At 38.0% G+C, this 14,625-nt stretch overlaps 1 non-coding gene across 1 annotated transcript; it reads right to left on the reverse strand.

Moving 5' to 3' along the window:
- Window positions 1-212: 212 nt before the first annotated feature.
- LOC141634678 (small nucleolar RNA R71) lies at window positions 213-319 on the reverse strand. The gene has a single exon (XR_012539403.1). It is a non-coding gene; the product is annotated as a small nucleolar RNA R71 (small nucleolar RNA).
- Window positions 320-14,625: the final 14,306 nt, after the last annotated feature.

The raw sequence follows: 14,625 nt of genomic DNA on the forward strand, positions 1-14,625 counted from the left end.
CCCACATGGAGACTTTTTGTGACTATTGTGATGCAATTTCACAAACCGGAGTGACTCAAGACCAAATTCGATGGGTCTTACTTCCTTTTTCTCTAATTGGTAGCACGAAACAATGGTTGAAGAGCCTTGATAAGGCTACTCTTGGAATTGACTCTTGGAATAAGTTGGCTCTAGCTTTCTACAAAAAATTCTACCCTTCAGAAAAGACTAACATGCTAAGAGCTCAAATTACGAGTTTTAAGCAAAGGGACGAAGAATCTTTGTATGAAGCTTGGGAGCGATTCAAAGGAATTTGTCGCTCATGTCCTCATCATGGACTTAGCGAGTGGTTCTTGGTACAACAATTTTGGAATGGTCTTTATGAACACTCAAGAAACATTCTCAACATGGGATCAAATGGTATGTTCACCGAAGTTGATGATAGTCAAACTTGGAACAAGATTGAGGAAATGGCGGTCCATAATTCACAATATAGTAGACCTCGCAAGGCTACTAGAGGAGGAAAGCATGAAGTGGACTCTATTACTCAATTGGGTGCTCAACTTAGTGCTCATATTGATACCATCAACTTGAAGTTTGAAAAAGCTATGGCTAAGCTTGAAGAAGCCTCAAAATCACCAAAGCATCATGTTAATGCCATGGTGGCATCTTCATCAATCCCAAGTGGGATATGTGAGAATTGTGGAACTTTGGGACATGACCAAAGTGAATGTAGGGGAACAAATGAGCAAGTGGATGCTTTTCAAGTATACAAAAGTGGTACCCCTTATTCCAACTATTACAATGAAAACACCAAATTCCACCCAAATCTCTCATACAAAAGCCAAAATGTTCAAAACCCTCAACCAACATACACCCCACCTCCCATGAGAAACCAACATCAAAGACCCTTTTTCAACCAAAACCAAGGTTATCAAAATCAAACTCCATACAATCAATAAAGTGACCAATGTTTTGATGTTCAAAAAGCGGTCCTCCAAATGCAAAAGAATCAGCAAGAATTTTTCACTCAAATGAAAAAAGATAGCCAAGCAAAAGACATCACCATCAACAACATCCTAGCCCACAAAAAAATGTTGGAAACTCAAATGACCCAACTAGCATCTTCAAGCTCTCAAAGACAAAAGGAGCAATTAACACCTCAAAGTAATCCCCCAAAACATGAAACGGTTAGTGCCATTCACTTGAGGAGTGGTACGAGATATGAAGGACCAAAGAAGCAAGTTGTGGAAGCTAGTGACAAGGAAAGAGTTGTGCAAAACTCTAGGGAAGAAGAACCCACCAATCAAGAAGTTTCAAAGAAAAGTGAAGAAAAGGCCAAAGAGAAGTAGCCCATTGTGATTAGACTTCCATTCCCGAGGTGTCAAGCTAAGCCTCAGTTTGATGACCAACTTGGAAAATTCATGGAAATTGTAAAGAACTTGGAAGTCTCGATTCCCTTCACGGAATTGATCAATCACGTTCCAGCCTATATGAAGTACATGAAGGATATCCTTACGAAGAAGAAATCAACCCGGAAGCTTGAGACTATTGCCTTCACTAAGGTGAGTAGCGCCATCCTTCAAGGGAGTTCACCTCCAAAACTCAAGGATCCGGGAAGTTTCTCCATTCCATGCACTATTGGTGACACTACAATCAACAAAGCTTTATGTGACCTTGGGGCAAGTGTTAGTGTCATGCCATATTCAGTTGGCAAGAGGCTAGGAATGGGAGAACTCAAATGTACCAACATCACGCTTCAAATGGCGGATAGATCAACAAAGACACCTTTAGGGGTATGGGGAAGATGTTCCCGTGAGAATTGGAAAATTCTTCATCCCGGTGGATTTCGTTATTGTTGACATGGAAGATGACTCCAACATTCCTATTATCTTAGGAAGACCTTTCTTGCACACCGCGGGAGCGGTGATCGATGTGAATGTAACACCCCGTAATTTCGGACCGTTATTATATTGCGGAAGTAATTTATTAGTCAAGTTGAATTTAATATTAATGTATTTGAAGTAAAAATAATTCAAAGAAATATAATTCTATTATATTTTGAAGTAAAGTATTTATTTTGATAGTTTCGAAATGTTTAAAAATAGTTTAAACCGTGTAAAAACCTTTTATTTCGAAATAAGGGCATATCGGGAAAAATGGCAACTCTGTGAAAATTGGGTAAACGGTTTTGGAAATGGGTCATATGAGTACTCAATCTTCTTGTAATCTTGTGTTTAAGAACTTTGGCCTTGTCGGAATTTGTATTTGACAAACGGATCTAATTATCGTCGAAACGAGCCAAAACCGACTAATGAAATTCCGCCAAATCCCGCTCCTCTTTCTCCTTTCTCGGCACACCTCCTCTTCCTCCTTCCCATTCCTTCCTAGAACTTCCTTTGTTCTTCTTTTGTGCCTCTTGACCGAAATCCACACACAAAAAAAAAGATAATCTTACAATCGTAATTTCATCATAATTTCTTCGTTTCTAGTCCGATTTTCGCAAAATTTATATTTTCGGAATCCTCTCTTCAAGATCTACATCCTAGTATGTTTTAATTTCATTTTTCATTATTTTGATTTAAGATGATTTTGGGGCATAATTTCGGTTTTAGTGATTATTGTTGTGTTTTTGTTGTTTTTAATAGGTGAAGATTATGAGGATGATATAGGAGACTCCTATATAGTAGAGGATGATGGGTAGCTACTGTTTTTAGGGTTTTCTCAAGGGTTATTTGCGTTTTTCTAGCTTAAGGTAACATATTTCGAGTTACTCGACGATTAAATGTCACATTCTTTGCTTTTTGTATGATTTTGTGATTGTTAATTGAGTGGTTTATTTCACATGATAATATGGGTTTAATTCATGTCTAATTCATGTCTTTTGTATGTTTAAGTTCACATATTAGTATGGGAATGAATTGGGAATGACTAATTGATGCTTCAGACGATGTTAAACTGAACAAAAATGGAGAAATGGAGGGTTTGGGGTAGAGGTGATCAAATGGCCCAAGCCCATTGGCCCGATCCGGCCCAGCCCGCTTTTTTGAAGGGCTTGGGCCTTTTATTTTGGCCCAAAAAAGCCCATGGGTCGGACCAAAAAAGCCCAATGTACTTTTGGGCCGGGTTTGGGCCAAGCGTTTGGCCCAAATTTTGGCCCGGCCCAGCCCATATTTATTAATTAAGGAATATTTTTCTTATAAAATTTGTTTAAGTAGCGTAAATTTTATATATAGTTCCTTATATACTCATGTATATATTTATTGAGATTTAAAAGCGATGTTCATGTAACATAAATCATACAGTATCTACTAGATATGATTAAGCATTATAATGTGTCGATGATTGTTTTTATTCTATTTTTGGAGATTAATTCATATGTATTTCATCATACTTTGTACAATTCTTTTATACTAAGTGCACATTTAAAGTATAAATTGAAGGTATTATACTACTTATCTCGTTCTATAAGTCGTAAATTTTAGGGCCCGAAAAGTCCATTTAGGCCCAAAAGCCCGATTTAGCCCATAAGGGCCGGGCTTGGGCTCGCTAAATAGGCCCTCACATTTGGCCCGGCCCGGCCCAACCCGCACATGTGGGCCATTTTTATCATCCCGGCCCGGCCCAAGCCCGCATAGGCCCGGCCCATGATCAGCTCTAGTTTGGGGTGGCGGCCCACTAGGCCCAAAGAGCCCGGCAGCCTGTGCAGCCCACGGTCGCCTTGGGGTTGGCCCGGGTCGGCCCGTTGCTTGATTCGCGGTTTTTCATGCGTTGTTCGTCGTTTCGGGTTAATTAATGTTATATTTAGTATAAGTAGTAAATGGGTAATCATATGAAATGAATAATGTTAGTAGTGGATATAATGATGTTGGTAAAATTATGCTTATATTAGTAGTTTGCACATGTTAGGATAGGTTATAATATGAAATTGTAATGAATAGGCTTAAAATGAATTTTATAGCGATAATTGTAATGTTTGGATGATTATGCCGAAAAATCGAGCCTTAGTCCTTTGATGAATCGATGTCAGTCAATTGTGTGATTGGTCACCACGATTGAACCGCACTGCCGCAGCAGGTGGGGTTGCGGGTAAAAATTCGGTTGGATGAAATTATTGTGTAAATTGGATAATTGGCCTTACTCTTGTTTTAGGCCATTTATTTTGTTTTTATTTCACATATGTTGTTGGTTGATTTGAATGGTTTCTTATGTTGTAGAAACGGCCCTAGATTCCCTGAAACATTTAATATTGTCAAGTTTGGACTCTTTGCCTCTCTTTTGGTTAATTGGGTGTCCTACTTGTCTTGTGTGGTGTGGGCTAAAGTATTCAAGTTGGGACCTAGATTGGTTTTATTTAGGTCCTAGGTGAGTATTTCGGCCTTCATCATAGATAGGCCATTATAGTCTTTGACGAGTGTATGTTCACTGCTTGATAGCCTCTGTGTTCCTGACTTGGTGGGTGTATATCCAAGTTGGGGCATGACCTCGTTACTTATTTTGATAGTAAGTGGTCAGCTTAAGTACTAGCCAACCCTTTGGTGGACTCCTTAGGGTACTCACTTTGTTTTAGAAAAATTGTGGGTCTTGGGTGCGGTGGTGTGTATCCGCATGTCTAGGTCTCTGTGATTTTAGGCTAGGGTTGTGTTGTGTCTTGGCCATGTTTTGATAGAACCTCTGAGCCATGACACCGGTTCGATTACCTTCCCTACCTCGTGGTATAGACTCGAGTTACAGAGTGACTATTGACCGTACTAAGAACTTATGCCTGTCTTTGATATATTGTCCTTTCTTGTATGGTGATTTTATGAATTGTAATAGGTGAGATGCAAGCCGGTTACAATTGATAAAGTTTGGATTACTGCTTGTTATATGTTTCACATGATAGTTTAATTTGGTCAGTTTAGAGTTCACTTGTTAGAATATTTGATATCTAGATTATTTGTGATGTGGTTTACATGTTACGTTACATGTTACATTAAATATGACATTTCGTGGCTGGGAGGACTCGAAGTTACTCCCCACTGAATTGTGGCTTTCGTGTTTGTATAAAATGCGATTGACAGGTTGATGATGATTAGATGGGGTCACAGACGAGCTAGTGAGCAAAAGAACCTTGGACTTAGTTTGGATATTTTGTAGTAAACCTTTAAACATTTGGTTGTGTTTATATTTTGAAGGGACATATGTCTCCCTCTCTTATTTTGGTTTGTATCACTTTATTCTCGCGACTTTAGCATGTTATGTAAATTAGGGTGTTAGTATTTGCAGGTTTTGGCACTCTTCATTTGGAAGTGTTTGTGGTTGGTTTAGAAAAGATTTTAAAATTACAGGTTTTATCTGGTTGAACCAATTACAAACATATCCTGTCAGTTTTTCCGTAAAATTTTACGTGTTTATTTTATGCTAAAAATGAGGGTGTCACAGTTGGTATCAGAGCTTGTTGCTCCCGACGCACGTTTGTGCACCCCAATATAAATAATTTGACCTTAAAAAAATAAACTTGAGAGATGGGTAGGATGGGTAGATTTAGGATTTTATGTTGTAGTCTCTTTGTGATTGCTCTTTGGTAGGTTCTAACATGTTTGTTGATTGTCATTTAATGAGTGTTGTGTCCTTGGATCAATGACTGTGAGCTTAACAATGTGGTGATCAAGATTTGGTGCCTATTGCTGAGGATTGAAGATTTGTTCAACTTTGAAGAATGTTTCTACTTCCTCGAAGATGTTTCTCATTCTTTGTGTACCTTGCCCCGTTCTTTACTTCTTAATGCCTACTCCTTCTTCTAAATCCTCTTTTCTTATTCCTTGTAGGTCACTCTTATATTCTCTAACTTGTCCTTTGTTCCTTGCTTATCCTCCCTTAACGCCTTTTGATGGTACTCTTTCTTTTGAGGAATGTTGACCTTGGTTGGAAATTTGATCTTTGAAAAGTTTGTTAGTGTTTGACCCTTTCCTGGTTTTGAGAGGATTTGATGTTGGAAAGACTTAGGTAGTGTGATGAGACATACTTGATGGTTCTTAAACCCATAGATCCTTGAATAAGTGAGTGTGTTAGATTGGTGGATTTTGTGTGCCAAGTGTGAGTTGCATTGGTTACTAAGGTTATGGAACATGACATTGTTGTTTATGTTTGGGATACTAGTGCTTAGTACTTGACTTTAAATGAATGAAACTGAATGGTGAATTTGAGGATATAGGATTGACTGAGTAGTCGAGGTTGTGGTTGGTTTCCATAATCACTTTGGATATGAGGGTTTGATAATGTATAAGTTACCATGGGAGAAATGTTAAATGTGGGATTATTAGTTGGTTTTAGCGAGTGGTATTGATTACTACTTGAGGTATGGTTGTCACCAATTATTAGGTTAAAGAACATAGTTTCAATTTATGGTTTTAGGAATTTTGAGGTGATAAAGTGTTGTTACATTTAAGCCCTTGTTTCTTGAGGAATTTGATGGTAAGTAAGTTTTAAGATGTCAAATGTGAAAGAATACTCTTTGGGATGTTGATGACCATAATGGATTGGTGATGTGATCTGGTATTAGTTGGCTCTTGAGAGTTCTTGAGTTGAGAGAGACTTAGTATGGAGAAGAATTTGTTAACCCTATAGTTTTATAGACCTTGAGGTCGCGTTGGGTACTTGAGATGATGTGATGATGTTGTAGCTGAGTGTAATTCCGCTTTTGGGAATCCTTAATAAGTAAAAGGATAGAGAAACTTGAGATCCTATTGATTTTTTTTCAGATTTTGGGTTGGTATGTTACTACCTTATTTTGAAAGAAGAACCTTGGGGAATATTTGATGAACCCATAATTGACCCTAGTTGGATACGAATATAGCTTTGTTGGAAGCCTTGACCTTAGGCTTGTGAAATTGTTTCTGTATGTTTGAGGATTTGGAGAGATAAGATCACACTTATAGTGGAGTACCTTGTTTCAGGGAATAGATTAGGATGAGGTAACATGAGCGATTGAGGAAACCCTTGGGAGTGATGTGGTTATGAGTTTTGTTGTTAGGAAGTTTTTGGAACCGTTTTGAGTGTTGTCTAAATTTCCTTCGTCCTTGATCATAAGCTCTGAGGAGCGCTTGGTTAAGCGGTAATCCTTTCATTATGCCGCTTCTGTTCTCCTCTCCTTCTCTTTAGCGTTCGTTGAACCCTGTATTTATGCCAAAGTTTACGTATCTTCTTCTTGCCCGAGATATCTTCTTAACTCGAGTACCTCTTATTTCTGTCAACCATTATCTTTACGGTCCGACTCCCTAGTTTCCTAACTTGTCATGCTCATGTACCCTTCGAAAATATTTTACCGTTTCTCTATTCCGTTATCACTCCTTATCTACTTAGTATAGTTGGTACCTTGTTGACCATGTTTACAGAGTTAGTGGGATGTGATTTGAGGATTTTTGTATTTTGGTTTTTGTCGGGAATCGGTGTAGGAGTTTGTGTCTGTATTTGACCATGTAATATGAGAGCTAGATTTTTGATGGAATTCTTATGATGGCAATGTTGTAGTCTCCTTGCGATTTGAGGTTCGCGTTATTTGGTGGTATAAGACTCACTTTGGTTTCGATTTGATGATGAGACTAATGGGATTAGTTTACCTTGGTGGAGTATTCTTATGGTTATTTTGGATTTGTTTTGGGCATTGTTCGTTCGGGGATTGTTCGTTTGTCATCTGAGCCTTACTTTACGGTATTGGGGATTGATAGCTAAGTTAGTGGAATGTTATTGTAAGTTTGGACCTTATATTTAATTCTTTGAGGAATCTTTCTATTGGAATTGGAATATTGTTGGGAAGTAGGATAGTGAATCTTGAGTAAACGATCGATCGATGATTTGTGTGATGAACCCATTTATCTTATAGTTAGTGCTAATTATGGATCGGATAGTGTGCAACTTGTTGCTTCGGGTTGGTTTCAAGTAGGTATGCGTTTGGGAATGTTGAATCTTGGTAAGGGTATAATATTGTTACTAGTTTCGACTTTGGATTTTGATTTTGTTCGGTGGAGGATATTGGTGGAAACATTTTGATTGGGAAATTGTTAAGTTATAATTGTAGAGGATATGATTGTCTCAAAGATTAGCTTATAAGTAGACTTGTCGTTGAGTGGTTCTGATGGCTCTTTGGATTAGTGTGGCCTCTGGTTGTTGCCCTGTTGATGTTCGGAGGACCTAGTAGGATGACTCTGTGGTTGGAAATTGAGTGAACCTTTCTCGAGGTACCGATCTTCCTAATTCCGATCTCCGACAATTGTCATTCTTGCTATTCTGGCTTGTTCTGTTGGGTTCGCCTTTTTGGAACTCATTTGACTTTCTGAGTAAAGCGTCTTGTTCATTGACATCTTTGTTGACTTCATCCAAAAATTCCACCTTCAAGAGTTCGGTTCCTTCCGATCCGTTGGTTGTGAGTTCCCTATCGCGAGTTGCACTCCGCGTTCCCGAGTGGTTTTCCATCTTGCATAGATTCTATCTAGTTTGAGTAAACTTTTGGTTTAATATTTTGAATTGGGAGTTAAATCTACAAATTGACGTCTTTCTATAACATTTGAAAATGATTCCTCACTCTCTTTCAACTTTAGTGTTCGATTTGATACCTAAGCTATTTCTCGTTTTGTGTAAGTTCGGACCAATGTGAGTTAACTTTTCAATTCATTGTTAAACTTTGTATTAGATTTGGAAAACTTGACTTTTGGAAAGTTTGAAAAATGATTTACCATTTTTCTATAACAATTGCATTTAACCTTTCGCTTTCATTTTGTTTTGGCGTTGATTCGTTGTCGTGGATTCGTTATTAGAGATGTCTAGTAACTAGTTCTCGCACTTATCGCGAATGATTTCGTATTTTGATTTGTCCCCGATAATAAAACTTTGAACTAGAATTTTGAAAATACTTTTATGATTTTTAATGATTTTAACATTAATGAGTGTTAAATCTCGTTATTGGAGACGTCCCAATAATGGGTTTTCTCATTTATTGGTGTAGAAATGTTTTTATATCTTGATATGAAGTGTGGATGTTTTTGTCTGATCAACAAGAGTATCATCGTTTCATTGGAAAGATACCTATACTTTTCTTATGACTATATTATTAAGATGTTGTTTACTATAATTTCTCCTCTAAGTTTCGAGGACGAAACTTTTTAAAAGGAGGGGTGATTGTAACACCCCGTAATTTCGGATCGTTATTATATTGCGAAAGTAATTTATTAATCAAGTTGAATTTAATATTAATGTATTTGAAGTAATAATAATTCAAAGAAATATAATTCTATTATATTTTGAAGTAAAGTATTTATTTTGATAGTTTCGAAATGTTTAAAAATAGTTTAAACCGTGTAAAAACCTTTTATTTCGAAATAAGGGCATATCGGGAAAAATGGCAACTCTGTGAAAATAGGGTAAACGGTTTTGGAAATGGGTCATATGAGTACTCAATCTTCTTGTAATCTCGTGTTTAAGAACTTTGGCCTTGTCGGAATTTGTATTTGACAAACGGATCTAATTATCGTCGAAACGAGCCAAAACCGACTAATGAAATTCCGCCAAATCCCGCTCCTCTTTCTCCTTTTCTCAAGACACCTCCTCTTCCTCCTTCCCATTCCTTCCTAGAACTTCCTTTGTTCTTCTTTTGTGCCTCTTGACCGAAATCCACACAAAAAAAAAATAAGATAATCTTACAATCGTAATTTCATCATAATTTCTTCGTTTCTAGTCCGATTTTCGCAAAATTTATATTTTCGGAATCCTCTCTTCAAGATCTACATCCTAGTATGTTTTAATTTCAGTTTTCATTATGTTGATTTAAGATGATTTTGAGGCATAATTTCGGTTTTAGTGATTATTGTTGTGTTTTTGTTGTTTTTAGTAGGTGAAGATTATGAGGATGATATAGGAGACTCCTATATAGTAGAGGATGATGGGTAGCTACTGTTTTTAGGGTTTTCTCAAGGGTTATTTGCCTTTTTCTAGCTTAAGGTAACATATTTCGAGTTACTCGACGATTAAATGTCACATTCTTTGCTTTTTGTATGATTTTGTGATTGTTAATTGAGTGGTTTATTTCACATGATAATATGGGTTTAATTCATGTCTAATTCATGTCTTTTGTATGTTTAAGTTCACATATTAGTATGGGAATGACTAATTGATGCTTCAGACGATGTTAAACTGAACAAAAATGGAGAAATGGAGGGTTTGGAGTGGCGGCCCACTAGGCCCAAAGCAGAGCCGGCAGCCCAGCAGCCCACGGCGCCTTGGGGTTGGCCCGGTCGGCCCGTTGTTTGATTCGCGGTTTTTCATGCGTTGTTCGTCGTTTCGGGTTAATTAATGTTATATTTAGTATAAGTAGTAAATGGGTAATCATATGAAATGAATAATGTTAGTAGTGGATATAATGATGTTGGTAAAATTATGCTTATATTAGTAGTTTGCACATGTTAGGATAGGTTATAATATGAAATTGTAATGAATAGGCTTAAAATGAATTTTATAGCGATAATTGTAATGTTTGGATGATTATGCCTAAAATCGAGCCTTAGTCCCTTTGATCGAATCGATGTCATCAATTGTGTGATTGGTCACCGCGATTGAACCCGCACTGTCGCAGCAGGTGGGGTTGCGGGTAAAAATTCGGTTGGATGAAATTATTGTGTAAATTGGATAATTGGCCTTACTCTTGTTTTAGGCCATTTATTATGTTTTTATTTCACATATGTTGTTGGTTGATTTGAATGGTTTCTTATGTTGTAGAAACGGCCCTAGATTCCCTGAAACCTTTAATATTGTCAAGTTTGGACTCTTTGCCTCTCTTTTGGTTAATTGGGTGTCCTACTTGTCTTGTGTGGTGTGGGCTAAAGTATTCAAGCTGAGACCTAGATTGGTTTTATTTAGGTCCTAGGTGAGTATTTCGGCCTTCATCATAGATAGGCCATTATAGTCTTTGACGAGTGTATGTTCACCGCTTGATAGCCTCCGTGTTCCGACTTGGTGGGATTATATCCAAGTTGGGGCATGACCTCGTTACTTATTTTGATAGTAAGTGGTCAGCTTAAGTACTAGCCAACCCTTTGGTGGACTCCTTAGGGTACTCACTTTGTTTTAGAAAAATTGTGGGTCTTGGGTGCGGTGGTGTGTATCCGCATGTCTAGGTCTGCGCAGATTTTAGGCTAGGGTTGTGTTGTGTCTTGGCCATGTTTTGATAGAACCTCTGAGCCATGACACCGGTTCGATTACCTTCCCTACCTCGTGGTATAGACTCGAGTTACAGAGTGACTATTGACCGTACTAAGAACTTATGTCTGTCTTTGATATATTGTCCTTTCTTGTATGGTGATTTTATGAATTGTAATAGGTGAGATGCAAGCCGGTTACAATTGATAAAGTTTGGATTACTGCTTGTTATATGTTTCACATGATAGTTTAATTTGGTCAGTTTAGAGTTCACTTGTTAGAATATTTGATATCTAGATTATTTGTGATGTGGTTTACATGTTACGTTACATGTTACATTAAATATGACATTTCGTGGCCGGGAGGACTCAAGTTACTCCCCATTTGAATTGTGGCTTTCGTGTTTGTATAAAATGCGATTGACAGGTTGATGATGATTAGATGGAGTCACAGACGAGCTAGTGAGCAAAAGAACCTTGGACTTAGTTTGGCTATTTTGTAGTAAACCTTTAAACATTTGGTTGTGTTTATATTTTGAAGGGACATATGTCTCCCTCTCTTATTTTGGTTTGTATCACTTTATTCTCGCGACTTTAGCATGTTATGTAAATTAGGGTGTTAGTATTTGCAGGTTTTGGCACTCTTCATTTGGAAGTGTTTGTGGTTGGTTTAGAAAAGTTTTTAAAATTACAGGTTTTATCTGGTTGAACCAATTACAAACATATCCTGTCAGTTTTTCCGTAAAATTTTACGTGTTTATTTTACGCTAAAAATGAGGGTGTCACAGTGAAGCATGGAGAGCTCTCCTTTGAAGTGGGAGATGAAACCATCACTTTCAATCTTGACAAGACCATGAGAGCTCCCCGATTGCATGAGCCATGTTTTATGGTTGATCACTATAGCCGGAAGGATGATAGGAAGAAGTTGGAATTTCAATGGAAAAAGAAAGTGGATGATGCTCCATCAAAAGAGCAAGGAAATAGCAACAATGAGGGCTTGAAAAGCTCACCCATGACAAGTGAAGAAGATGGCCTCATTGGCCAAGATAAGAAAGAAGGAGAGTTGTCTCCATCAACTCAAGAAATGTTTAATGATCAAGTAGAAGAAATTTGAAGTCTTTAGGATGATGAGTTTGAAGGGATATTCAATCCCTACATTGGTAATGCTATGAACCAAGACCATCATGGAGAACAACAAGTGCAAAAATCTATTGAGGACCTTTATCATGATAATGAGCCAGGTTTCGACTACTTCTTCAAGGTGTTGAGTAACATCAACAACACCTTGAACATGCCCCTTGACATCTCACATTGGATGAGAGTTTGGTGGAGTCCTCCCTAAACCACCATTTGTAAATATTCTAACTCCCTAACTTGCATTTCAATTTTTACATTGCATTTTTGTCATTTTTGGATTTTTATTTTTTGTGCCTTGATCAAGATATTCATCATTTTGAGAGAAATGAGGGAGGGACTTATGATTTTATTGATGTGTAGTGCTTTACCTTAGTGTGGGGATACCAATTGCCTAGGCTATTCATGCCTTTGTAGTGCCCCTACAATGAAGAACACGAGAATCGAAGAATGAAAATGACACGGGTTAAGAAGTACCCACGGATGGACTTGAATCCCTGTGGTTAAGGAAGAATCCGAGCGGCCAAATGGACAATGTAATCGTCCTGAAGAACCCGAGCGTCCAAAGTCACCAGACGCTCGTCTGGTAGAGCTGCAGAATAAAAAAATCTGGTCTAACAAAGAATCCGAGCGTCTCAGCTGAGAATCCGCTCGTCTCATTTTGGACGGTCGTCCTTCACAAAAGACGCTCGTCTTTTTGGTGCAAAAATCCTGGGATTTTCTCTGTAAAGTAATCCGAGCGTCAACCCAGAAAGACGTTCGTCCCTCCACAAAGAATCCGCTCGTCTTTCCAGAAAGACGCTCGTCCTGTGGCGTCTTTTCCTGAGCCAAACACTGAAGAATCCGAGCGTCCCGACACCTGGTCCGCTCGTCCTCCACTACATTTTTAAAAATAACGGGTGTTTTAAAACCCTTTTTCTCCCATTCATTCTCATTTCTTCAACAGACAAACACTACCCAAAACCTAAAAACCCCAAAACCCTCCTCCTATCCATCAACAAAATCAAATTTCCTCAACCAAACTCAACCAATCAAATCCAAACTTCCTCACAACAAAAATTAATCACTCGTTTTGCAACAACAAGTAATTCAAACACTAAAATCTTCAACTTTTGAGTCGATTTTTAGGATACAAAGCAACCTTCATTCATCCTAAATCGATTTGGGTATCACTAAAAAATGAAGATTTCAATCTTTCATTAGTTTAATCAAGCAAAGGAGAATGGCAAGAACTAAAGGATGCAACAAGGCACCCCAAAAGAAGACACTTTCCAAAAGGCAACTAGCTCTTCAAGCAAAACAATTGTCAAAGGCATTGGTAGTCCATGAGGCAAGGTTGGAGGTTCAACAAAAAGATCCCCCTTTGGAAGCTACAACATCAACAACTCCGGTCATTGAACAATTATCTAATTATCCGGAGGTAATTTTCACTTCCGACTCTCATAGAGAGAAATTCATTCTCTTTGCTAAGAAAACCATCATGCCTACTAAGTTTATTTGTGAAGATGAATTGTTAAAATTGGGTGTTCTTGAACAAACCAAAACCTTCTTTGAGTCTATGGGATTGGGTAAATTGTTTACAATGAAAAAATTGACATACCCCTCCCTCACCTTGGAATTTCTAAGTTCTTTAAAAGTCACAAGGGTGGAGACTCGAACCAACATCGAGTTTCGTCTTGAAAATGTTGATAGACGCATAACTTATGGAGAATTGGTTAAGATATTAGGCCTTAGTGATAAGCCAAAATATACAAAGACTCCTATCAAGTATGACCCCGCTCCTCATTGGATGGCAATTTCCAGAAAGAAATTCATACGCTTTCATGATTGTCGTGCTCTCTTAGTCCACCATCCGAGCATTAGAGTATGGCATAAGGTCATTGGGAATACTTTGATAGCTAGAAATGGCACAAATCATCTTACCAAACTCGATTGTATTTTTCTTGAGTTGGCCTTGAACATTGGGAGGGAATTTACCAAGCCATACAATGCTCTAAGACTTTTGGTTGAACGATGGCTTAATGTCGATTGTGGCAAAGAAGGCACCGCCTTTATTGTCAATGGAGGACTAGTTACCCATTTGGCTAAGCATTTTAACCGGGATTTCAACAAAAACATCACCTATATGCCGGTTAAAGGAGGCCATCTTGTTGATATAGACACCATGATTCACAAGTTCAAGTGGGTCAAGCACGACACTCTTGACAACAAATATTGGTGGTTAAAAAATGAAGCTAGATCCTTCACCTTGCCTTCCAAAATTTGCCGATTGAATGTTCACCGACCGAACTACCTTCTCCCACTCTCCGAAGAGACCGAGTATATCATTCAACAACAAAGGGGT

The sequence above is a fragment of the Silene latifolia genome, chromosome Y (genome assembly GCF_048544455.1).
Source record: "Silene latifolia isolate original U9 population chromosome Y, ASM4854445v1, whole genome shotgun sequence".
Classification (NCBI taxonomy): Eukaryota; Viridiplantae; Streptophyta; class Magnoliopsida; order Caryophyllales; family Caryophyllaceae; genus Silene; species Silene latifolia.